The sequence below is a fragment of the Odontesthes bonariensis genome, chromosome 14 (assembly GCF_027942865.1).
Source record: "Odontesthes bonariensis isolate fOdoBon6 chromosome 14, fOdoBon6.hap1, whole genome shotgun sequence".
Lineage (NCBI taxonomy): Eukaryota > Metazoa > Chordata > Actinopteri > Atheriniformes > Atherinopsidae > Odontesthes > Odontesthes bonariensis.
This window is the reverse complement of record NC_134519.1, coordinates 38,251,274-38,263,775: the sequence shown is the minus strand read 5'-3', so window position 1 is coordinate 38,263,775 and position 12,502 is coordinate 38,251,274. Positions and strand designations below refer to the sequence as shown.

General features: G+C 42.7%; 1 pseudogene; it reads left to right on the top strand.

Annotated features, from left to right (window-relative positions):
- The first annotated feature begins 497 nt into the window (after positions 1–497).
- LOC142399565 (uncharacterized) lies at positions 498–12,102 on the top strand (annotated as a pseudogene).
- Positions 12,103–12,502: the final 400 nt, after the last annotated feature.

The window sequence follows — 12,502 nt, the reverse complement described above, 5'->3', positions numbered from 1 at the left end:
AATCCCAATAACACGTTCAAGTCTCTTTAATAAGATACTGTGATCGACTGTATCAAATGCAGCACTGAGATCCAACAGGACAAGCACAGACACAAGTCCGCTATCAGAGGCTAAGAGGAGATCATTGGTAACTTTCAGCAGTGCAGTTTCTGTGCTATGATGCACTCTGAATCCTGACTGAAACTCTTCAAACAGATTATTTCTGTGGAAATGATCACAAAGCTGAGCTGCAACTATTTTATAAAGAACTTTAACTGATGCTAACTCAGGAGCTACGGAGCCAGGTCTTATCCAAGCTTTGGATAAGATAACTGACAACCTCACTAAAGTCATCGACACCAAGGTTGCCACGGTTTTAGAGGCTATTAGAGAGCAGACCTCGCAGTTGCAAGCAATTGCCACGCGTTGCAGAAGCTGAAGAGCGAATCACCGAAGTTGAAACTACGGCTACGTCCTCAGAGGCTAGGATAACGACTCTTGAAAAACAAGTGCGCGACATGCTGATGCATATCGATGATCTTGACAACCGAGGCCGCAGATGCAATGTCCGTATGGTTGGATTGCCTGAGGATATTGAAGGACCTGACCTGGTAAAGTTCTTAGAGAAATGTATCCCCGAATATCTCCAAATAACAACAAAAGACGGTCGACTGAAGCTTGACCGGGCTCACAGATCCTCGGCACCAAAACCCAGTCCAAATCAACGTCCACTAAAACTAAAACTCCACAATTTTCGAGACAAACAGCGGGTGATGGATGCTGCTCGTCGACTTGGATCTCGCGGACGTGACCGGGACGGCTCGGCACCCGGAGAGCCCAAAGTTTCATTCTTCAACGATTACTCGGCTGAAGTGGTTCGGAGACGTAAGGCATTTGACGACGCTAAATCCAGATTGAAGAAATTGAACATGGATTATGCTTTGCTCTATCCGGCTATTTTAAGGGTGACAGTGGATGGAAAGCAGAGACGGTTTGACTCTCCGAAGGACGCCGTTTTGCTGGCTCAGTCACTAGAAGGAGGACGCTAAGGTATGTCAGATTGACAATATACAAAGCGGACTCGGATCGCTGACACACTGATCTGACTGAGACATGTTACAATAACCACACGGGGTGTGGATACCCCCTGTTCGATTTATGTATGCACTTTTTATTTTATTGGGCAGCAAATGATAGCCACTGTGAGTGTGCTTGGATGGTTTATTTTTTGTGAATTAAGATTATCACTGCCGAGTGTGGTGTAGTGTAGTTTAACACTGACACTGCTTTGAATGAGGATTGGATGGCAAGTTTTCTAGTCTTGCCGCGGAGGAAGGTTTGTAATCCCTGCAGGTTAAGTGGCAGGGACAACCCCCTTGAACGTTTCCGTTCCTGCTGTGTTGTTCTGTACAGCAGTTCTTGTTCTTTTTTTTATTTAATGTTTGTTGTTTTTCTTGACTCAGTGAACGCACAAGTGATCTCATATGCTCTTAGTTGCATGTTTCCTGTACTTTTTCTGTATAAAGGGTCGTAGTAGGTAATATGGTAAGTGACAAGCTGCGCCTGTGTACATGGAATATTAAAGGAGTTCATAATCCTGTTAAGAGAAGAAAAGTACTAGCTTTTTTGAAAAGGGGACACATTGACATTGCCCTCTTACAAGAAACACACCTGAGTGATGAAGAACACCTCAAATTACAGCGGGAAGGTTTTAATCAAGTGTTTTTTTCTTCGTTCACCTCAAGAAGTAGAGGAGTGGCAATTTTAATGAGAAGAAATTTGCATTTTTCAATATTGGACTGTTTTAAAGATAAAAATGGTCGATATGTTATTGTCAAGGGAGTTTTACAAGGTACAATTATTTCTATATTGAATGTGTACTACCCACCTGCACATCCTGCTGACTTTATAACTAAAGTGTTCCTAGACTTCTCCCAGATTCAGGCAGATATTGCTATTGTGGGTGGAGATTTTAACTGCATACTAAATCCTCTTATTGATAGACTACCTCCTAAAGCTATACCTCTCTCTTCACAAGCTAAAGCACTTTATTTTATATGTGAGGATCTTGGATTTGTTGACGTCTGGAGAACAACCCACATGACAGATAAAGCTTACACTTTTTTTTCTGCACCTCATGGTTGTCACAGTAGAATTGACTACTGGTGGTTCTAGATCTTTCCCTTAAAGGTATAAACAGTGGAGTGAAACACTGGAGATTGAACACATCGATCTTGAAAGATCATGTTTTTACTACTTACTTTGCCGCTGAATTCAGATACTTTCTTTCCATCAATACCCAATCTGCAGATAGTCCTGCCATTCTATGGGAAACTGCTAAAGCTTACGCTAGAGGGTTAATTATTTCCTTCTCAGCCAGTAAAAAGAGGAAAAAAAGAGAAAAGCAAAATTTGTTAATGGCTAAAGAAAGTACCTATATCGAGTCTCCATCTCCCATCATTTTGAAATAAATTTTTGCAGTTAGAACTACTTTAGAAAATTTGCTAACACAAGATGAGGAAGCCAAGATTAGATATGCTAGACAAAAACTTTATGAACATGGGGATAAACCTGGGAAGTACTTGGCATACCTTACAAAAAAGAGAGCAGAGTCACAGATTATCGCAGCCCTTTGTGATGCCCAAGGCAACCGTGTATATGATAACAAGCTTATAAATCAAATCAAATCAAATCAAATTTATTTATATAGCACATTCATGTACAAACAGTTCAAAGTGCTTTACATAAAATAAAAGCATTGCAGCAGGGATTGTAAGAAGCATTAAAAATACATAAAAGAATATAAAGAGAAACAAATAAAATAATTTAAATGAATTTAAAAACAAGCAACAGTCTAGATAAGTTAAAAGATACCGTGCAGATTTCATGCATAGACACATGAGAACAGAAATGTCTAAATGACACATTTAAATCATTCTACCATAATCTTTATATGTCTGAGCAGCCAAGTGATGTGTTTGTTCTAATGGACAAATTCTTTGCTCAGCTCAGTTTGCCCACCATACCATCTGAATATACACTCATCCTTAATTCCCCCATTTCGGGACAAGAGGTGGTTAATGCTATAAAAACTCTACAGAATGGGAAAGCTCCTGGGCCTGATGGGTTCAGTTGTGAGTTTTACAAAGAATTCTCTGGCCTATTAATGGAACCTTTAGTTAGTATGTTTAATAATGCATTCTCAAATAATGAGTTGCCCCAGACTTTAAGAGAAGCAAATATATCACTCATTTTGAAAAAGGGGAAATCTCCAGAATCCTGTGCCTCTTATAGGCCCATATCCCTTCTTAATGTAGATCGAAAAATTTTGGCAAAAATCCTGGCTACACGCCTTGAAGGTCTTTTACCTAAAATTATAAAGGAGGACCAAACTGGTTTCATAAAGGGACGAAATTCAAATAATAATGTTAGGCGGCTGCTCAATGTCCTTCAGTTTTTCAGCATCGGCAAATAGATGGTTTGGTACTCTCTTTGGATGTAGAGAAGGCCTTTGACCGAGTCGAATGGACATACTTGTTTTACTGTCTAAATAAATTTGGTGTAGGGGATAATTTTATAAAATGGGTCAAGGTCCTGTATAATGAACCTCAAGCAGCCATTCTCGCTAATGGGTTCAGATCACACAATTTTCCTGTACATAGAGGAACCAGGCAGGGATGTCCTCTATCCCCCCTTTTATTCGCCATGGTTATTGAACCATTGGAAGAAGCGATTAGGGCAGCGCCTACTATACAAGGCTTGCAAATAGACAGAGTCCATCATAAAATAAGTCTTTATGCGGACGATGTTTTAATTTTAGTTTCAAATCCAGGGACTTCAGTGCCAGCGTTACTTAATGTTATTGACTTATTTAGCAAATTTTCTGGATACAAAATCAATTTGACAAAATTCAATTCAATTCAATTCATTTTTATTTATATAGCGCCAAATACAACAAATGTCATCTCAAGGCACTTAGATAGTAAGTCAGAGGCCATGCTGCTAGGAAGTCTAAATTCAATACCTAAGACATTGCCCTCCTTCCCCTTTAAATGGTCCCCAACAGGCTTTATTTATTTAGGTGTACACATAACCTCTGCATTTGGGCAAATGTATAAGGTCAACTTTGTTCCCTTATTTGAGAAAGTGAAGCAAGACTTGGAGCGTTGGAATTCTTTGCCGATATCGTGGCTAGGACGTATAGCTTTGATTAAAATGAACATATTGCCTAGATTACTTTACCCTATTCAAATGATTCCAATACTATTTTCAAATAAGGTTGTGAAAAAACTAAATGGTTGGCTCAGCTCTTTCATATGGAGCAAGCGCAAACCAAAGCTAAAACTGGCTACTCTGCAGTTACCAAGCCCTGAGGGAGGGTTAGATTTACCTGATTTTAGAAGGTACCAGCTGTGCGCTCATTTACGATACATTTATGATTGGATCTTAAATAAGACGACTTCTGTCTGGCTAGATATTGAATCCTCCCTTTCAAAATTTCCATTAAGAGACATGCTGTTTATTAAGAATTTTAAAACTATAAAACTGTGTTGCGATAACCCTGTCACACTCAATACGATTAAGGCATGGCGATTATTGTATAGACTTGAGGGGAGGTCAAAAGTGACGTCAGCTTTTACACCTATTCTGAATAATCCTGATTTCCAGCCTGGACTACTTGTTGCTGGCTTTAGACAGTGGGGCAATTATGGTATTTTCATTGTAAAAGATTTATTTTCTGATAATAAATTAATGTCATTTGAACAGATCGTTGAGAAATACAAAATCCCCAGGCATGATTTTTATCGTTATTTACAGATAAGGCATTATATAGTACACAACACGACCTTAATGGATAACCCTGATATATCTCCACTGGAGAAAATGTTCTTTGGAGCAGTTAGGAAGATGTCTATTAGGCTACTTTATGGAGCTATATCCGCTGCTCCATTCACGGCTTTAAGAACTCAGAGAAAAGTGGGAGAGAGAACTGTCTGTCACAATCAATGCTGCTGACTGGGAAAGTATATGGACCTATGCTAAATTAATTTCAGTTTGTAACCGTGTCAAATCAATACAGATTAAGATTTTGCATACGGGGGTGGAGCAGTGATTTTAAATGTGGGGGTGTTACATGAGCGCCACATCAAGCCCATAGACACGACGCTGAAGTTGGCATCCGATTCGCGAATTAAATGAATGGGCATAAAGGGCCATTTCACTGCCCTAAACTAGGTCCTGTATGGAAACTACAATAGTTACACTGCTCAAATCTGGATGGAATTATTCTAAAGAGGCTATAGATTCATTAAAACCTTGTTTGGGATTTGTGAAACCTTTTTCTGATTTGTACAAATGCAGAACAGGGCCATTTCACTGCATTTTTTTTGCATTTTGATCGCCCTAAACTAGATCCTGTATGGAAACTACAATAGTTAGACTGCTCAAATCTGGATGGAATTATTCTAAAGAGGCCACAAAGTCTTTAAAACCCATTTTATGATTTGTTAAAACTTTATTTGGTCATTGAAAATTCAAAAAGGTGAAATCATCTTGCTGTAAAAGTGGGGGGTGCAACGTCCATGTTTGCATAGGATGCATATATCCCCTAATCGCAGACACAAGTTCAACCCTAGTTTGTCTCCAATGTGTCTTAAATGTAAAACAGAAATTGGCACTCTAACTCATTGTCTTTGGTCATGCCATAAGCTGCAGAAATATTGGTCTAATGTTTTAACCGAAATTGAGAAGATACTGGGATTAAAGCTGGGGGTGGACCCACTGTCTCTTATATTAGGCCTTCCTGCTAAAGGTGTAAGGTTAATAAATCAAAGATTATTTTGTATTATTACATTTGCAGCAAGGAAGAATATTTTATTGCAGTGGATTAGCAATAAGCCACCAAATGTTAAGGGATGGCATAAAGTGCTGTTTGAGTTGGTGTCTCTGGAATACTTGACTTGCGTATCACACTCAAACTCCAACCAATTTTATGAGGTTTTGAAGCCGTATTTGAATTACTTGGATCCCAATGTATCTTCCATTCTTTTACAGGGATTCTCTGGAAGGGCATAACAACGGGATACATTGTTGTGCACCCATTCTTCTTTTCTTTTGTTGTCCCATTTATGTACTTCTTTTATTTTACAGTCTTTACCGATATGGATACTGATTGTGTGTAACTGAGTCATTGTGTGTTGTTTGAGTGTTGTGTAAGGAGTTTTGTTTTTGTTTTTGTTGATAAAGGAAAATCAATATACACATTTAAAAAAAAAAAAAAAAAAGAGGAAGAGGAAGGTTTTTTAAGTAAAGGTTTAATTACAGCAACCTTAAAAGGCTGAGGTACATATCCTGTCAACAAAGACAGATTGATCAAATCCAATATGGAAGTGTCAATTAATGGGAAAACCTCCTTGAACAGTCTGGTTGGGATTGGGTCTAAAACACAAGTTGATGGTTTAGAAGAGACTATTGCTGTTGTTAGATCAGAGAGATCAACTGGACAGAAGCCGTCTGAATACAAATCAGGTTCTAAAGATACTTCTAAAGCTGCTGTAATAATAATAATAATACATTTTATTTATAGGCGCCTTTCATAGGCACTCAAGGTCACCTTACATAAAAACAAACACAATTTAAAATACAAATGGATAAAAAATAAAGTTAATTAAAACAGTGCAATAGTAATCACAATGCATAGGCTAATTTAAACAGGTGAGTTTTAAGTTTGGATTTGAAATGTGACAATGTTTGTGTGTTACGGAGATCAGGTGGAAGAGAGTTCCAGAGCTGGGAGCAGATGGACTAAATGCTCTGCTCCCCATGGTAACAAGACGGACGGGGGGGACAGTGAGATGAATAGAGGATGAGGATCTGAGGGTGCGAGCAGGTATAGTAATGTGAAGAAGGTCTGAAAGATTCGGAGGAGCAAGACTGTCAATAGCTTTAAAGGTAAGAAGAAGTATTTTGTAGTTAATACGATATGGGATAGGAAGTCAATGAAGCTGTTGCAAAACAGGTGTGATGTGATGAATTGAAGGGGTCGGCGTGATGATACGGGCAGCTAAGTTTTGAACCAACTGTAATTTATGTTAAGTTTTCTGAGGTCGACCAAACAGAGGAGAATTACAATAATCTAAACGAGAGGTGACCAAACTGTGGACTAGAACAGCAGTTGAGTGAGGAGTGAGAAAAGGACGGAGACGGTGGATATTATGAAGATGGAAATAAGCAGACTGGCTCAACAGAGCTCGGACTCTTTGTCACGTTTGTATACGTTATTAAACTATCTTTCCAGACTAACTGAGACTCTTCTAAATTAGAGGAACGCCACTGTCTCTCCAGCTTTCTTGCAGTCTGCTTTAAAGCACGCAGCTGTGAATTATACCAAGGAGCCAGCCTCTTCTGACTGATTACCTTCCTTTTCAGAGGGGCAACATTGTCCAGTGCTGTACGCATTGAAACTATAGTGCTGTCAACAAGAGAGTCAAGTGCTGCTGGAGTAAAGTTTAGGTAGTCGTCCTCTGTCATATCTGCACATGGCAGTGAAGAAAAGGATGATGGAATTAACTCTTTAAATCTGGTTACAGCATCCTCTGATAGACACCTTCTATATGTACATTTCTTCTCAGAAACTGTATAGTCAAGTAATGTAAACTCAAAGGTTATCAGAAAATGGTCAGATAAGACAGGGTTATGAGGGAACACTGTTAACTGTTCACTCTCAATCCCATAAGTCAGCACAAGATCAAGGGTGTGATTAAGGCAGTGAGTCGGTCTGTGAACACTCTGAGAAAATCCAATAGAGTCTAATATAGAATTAAAGTTCATATTCAGGCTGTCATTTCCAACATCTAGATGAATATTAAAGTCACCCACTACAATGACTTCATCTGTACTCAGCACTAACTGGGATAAAAACTCTGAGAATTCAGACAGAAACTCAGAATAAGGGCCAGGTGGACGATACACAACAACAAACACAAGAGGTTTCTGGGATTTCCACTTTGCGTGGGAAAAACTGAGAATCAGAGATTCAAAAGAGCTCAAACTAATCTTGGGTCTGGGACTGATTAGTAACCCTGATCTGAAAATAGCTGCCACTCCTCCTCCTCTGCCTGTGGTTCCAGGAACGTGAACATTTAAACAGTTGTAGTGGACAAAAGGAGTCGAATCCGCGTCGGTCAGCCTTTCATTGGGGAAGTTTATTTGAACAAGTTGTCACAGAAAATGTGCATACAGAATTGTCCGAAGATCTCCTCCGACCCCATTTTGTGACAACCTTTTATACTGCTTCTGGATCATACAATGCGTACGTGGCCCAAGCCCCAATCTTACTCAGGCGCCTGGCTTTTGCCATTATCATAAACAAGCTCATTCTAACTATCAACAATATTCATATGAACCAGTCAACAAAGCACACGATGTAATTAGGCCATGTCATGACATTTCTCTCCCAAATAGTCCCCCCTGAAATCACTTATCAGTGATTTAATAAAGAAATAATCTAAAATGAAAGAAAATCATCCCACATAATTAATTAATAATTAATTAACATAATCAACACTAAATTATTCTAATAATTCTACATTCTAAGTCAAAGGGAACATATTGAATAAATGCAAAGGAATATATATATGTACCCGAATCACATTAAATGATACTGTATTCAACAACAATACAAATTTTAACATTGCCATCACACTTGTCCCCTGTTCGCAGTGCATAGGAGCGAAAAACCCACCGGCTGCTACTTACGTAACCCATGTTCTTATTTTTGGGAAAACTCTCCTACGGCCCCACCCCACTTGGCGACCAACCACTTTACCAAAGGTCGCACTCCGAACAGTTGACTAACACAACTGGCAATGGACATATTAGTGATCAGTTCTGATTGATAATACACATAGAATGAATACAGTACCATCATCAAATGAATAAATCACAGTTTTGTACCAAGTACAACACAGAAAATTATGGATTATCACACAACAATAGTAATAAAATGCAATGTAATGCAGCTCTTCCAGTCCCGTCCCATCTCCCGTACTCTGGTGTCGTCTGCTTCTGGCCGAACATCCGTCCGGCTGGGTCTGGAACTGCTAAGCTAACTCTGGGAGGAGAGGTTACCAGTACGTCACTCCCAATAAAAGAGATCTTCAGCATCTCTTCTCCCTATCAGGCTATACTTGGTTCCACACCCGAGGAAAGAATCTTGTGAACCGTCCGTTGATAACCTTCATTCGTTGACCAGCTCTCCCATGCGTTGGTCCTCAGACCTGGTCTCGCATGGTCATCTGTCTCCAGGTTTGTTCCACTGTTTGTTTGAACATCACTTGCAGCAACCACCTTCTCAGAATGGGTATGATGCAACACACCAATAGGGAGACCATTATCAATATCAACAATATAGCTATTCCCGCTTTAACTGTCATCGCTCCCCTTCTCCCAAAATCCCAAACAGACCAGTCCACCACCATTCACTCCCACCAGCATCACTCTTCAGCTCCTCTTTCAGTTCTCTGAACTTCTTCATGGCCGTTGTAAACGTCCCACCAGCTGCAGTGTTCCCGGGTATAAATGTACAACATTTTCCCCAACCATCTGGCAAACACCACCTTTCTCTGCTAATTTCCAATCTAAAGCTGGGGACTTCCTGGAGGAGCTGGACACGCTTGTCTCTCACTTCCCTGATGATGGCTCCGGCCTCATCCTTCTCGGTGATTTCAACATCCAGACAGAGAAGCTTCACCCTCTTGTTTCTCTTCTCTCCTCCTTCGACCTAGCTCTCTCCCCATCTCCTCCTACCCACAAGGCTGGCAACATACTGGACCTTATCTTCACCAGGCACTGTTCTAGCGCCAACCTCTCTGTCACTCCCCTTTATCTCTCTGACCACTACTTCATGTCCTACACCCTCTCCCTCTCCTCTCCTCCCTCCCGACCGACCTCCCCCCACCCACTTGGTATCTTCTCGTCCCAATCTCCGCTCTCTCTCCCCCACTGACTTCTCCTCTTCTGTTCTCTCTGCTCTGCCTGCCCCTGAATCTTTTTCTCTTCTTTCCCCTGACACTTCTACTGATCTTCTTCTCTCCACCCTGTCCTCCTCTCTGGACAAACTCTGCCCCCTCACCTCCAGGCCTGCACGCTCAGCTCCACCTGCCCCTTGGCTGTCGGACTCAGTGCGTACTGAGAGGCGGAGCGTGAGGGCGGCCGAGCGCAAATGGAGGAAAAGTAAACTTCCTGAAGACCTTCTTGCCTTCCAGTCCTTGCTTTCCACTTTTTCCTCCTCTCTCTCTGCTGCAAAAACTGCCTTCTTCTGTAACAAAATTCAAACTTCTGCTTCCAACCCCAAAAAACTCTTCCAAACTTTCTCATCCCTCCTCCAACCCCCACCCCCTCTCCCCTCCTCCCTGACGATTTCGCCGACTTCTTTGACAAGAAGGTTAACGATATCCGATCTTCCTTCCCTCACCTCCCAGCTGTCCACACCACCCACACCTGTCGCTCTCCCACTCCTCCCTCCCTACCACCTTCTCCCTCACCTCCCTCTCTGTCCCACTTCTCTCCCCTCTCTGCAAATGAGGTCCTTCACCTTGTAACATCCAGCCGCCCCACCACATGTTCCCTTGACCCAGTCCCTTCCCCTCTCCTTCATTCTGCTGCACCTGATCTTCTTCCTTACCTGACCCACCTCATTAACACATCTTTGACATCAGGCTCTTTTCCTTCTGCTTTCAGGACTGCCAGAGTCACTCCTCTTCTAAAGAAACCAGCTCTTGACCCTTCAGAGATCAAGAATTACAGACCGGTATCCCTTCTACCCTTTCTGTCCAAAACTCTTGAACGTGCTGTCTTTAAACAACTGTCCTCTTACCTCCACCAGAACAACCTCTTGGATCCCTACCAGTCCGGGTTCAAGGTGGGCCACTCAACTGAGACGGCCCTCCTAGCAGTAACTGAGTCACTCCAAACTGCTCGAGCTAACTCTCTCTCCTCTGTCCTGATTCTCCTGGACCTTTCTGCAGCATTTGACACAGTGAACCACCACATCCTTCTCTCTACCCTGGAGGGAATGGGGGTTTCTGGCTCTGCACTCTCCATGTTCTCATCCTACCTGACAGATCGCTTCTACCAGGTCACACTGAGAGGGTCTGTCTCGAAGCCACGTAGGCTCACCACCGGGGTTCCCCAAGGTTCGGTCCTGGGTCCTCTTCTTTTCTCCCTCTACACATCATCTCTTGGTTCTTTCATCCACTCCCATAACTTTTCCTACCACTGCTATGCAGACAACACCCAGCTGATTCTGTCTTTTCCCCCTTCTGACACCCAAGTGGAAGCACGCATTGCTGCGTGCCTGGCAGACATCTCGAGGTGGATGTCGATGCACCACCTTAAGCTCAACCTGGACAAGACTGAGCTGGTGTTTCTCCCGGGGAAGGGCTGCCCATTCCGAGATCTGGCCATCACCATGGATGAGTCCGTGGTGACATCAACCCGGAACGCGAGGAATCTGGGTGTGACCCCGGACGACCAACTGTCGTTCTCGCCAAACATCGCATCAGTGACCCGTTCCTGCCGATTCCTCCTCTACAACATCCGGAGGATTCGCCCCTTCCTCACCAACAAGGCAGCACAGGTGCTCATCCAGGCTCTTGTCATCTCCCGCCTGGACTACTGCAACTCCCTCCTTGCTGGCGCCCCGACTTCTGCCATCAGACCTCTGGAGCTGGTTCAGAAAGCTGCTGCTCGTCTGGTGTTCAACCTCCCCAAGTTCTCCCACACCACTCCCCTTCTCCGCTCTCTACACTGGCTCCCTGTAGCTGCTCGCATCCAGTTTCAGACTCTGGTGCTGGCCTACAGGGCAGTGGAAGGAACATTTCCTTCATAGCCCTACACCCCTGCCCGACCACTTCGCTCTGCGGCCACCAGGCGCCTGGCTGCCCCGTCACTCAGGGGTCCCTGCGCACAATCGACACGGTCACGGCTTTTCTCTGTTCTGGCACCCCGATGGTGGAACGATCTCCCGACTGTTATCAGGACAGCTGAGTCGCTGCCCATCTTTCGCCGCAGGCTGAAAACCCACCTCTTCAGGAAACACTACCCTGATCCGTCCTAGTTCCTTACGCACTTATTGTTTCCTCCACCACTGGCACCCTCTATATTTTCATTACTCCCTACCCAAACCAGGGTTTGAATCCCATTCCTGCTTTTCTTACCTCTTTTATTTCTTCCCCTACCGGAACCAGGGTTTGCATCCCCAGCCCGCTGTGACTGGTGTGCAGTTGGTGAGAGGCTGAGGTACCTGACTTATCGCACTTACTCTAGCACTAGTTTTGCTCTTAGCTGTTTGGTATTGGAAGGAAATGCACTTATGATTTCTTGTGACCTGAAGTTCTTTTGCCTACCGATGTTGAACGCACTTATTGTAAGTCGCTTTGGTTAAAAGCGTCTGCAAAATGACCTTAATGTAATGTAATGTAATGTAAAGCTTGTCTGTTCTGCCAAGCCATCCTACTTGTCT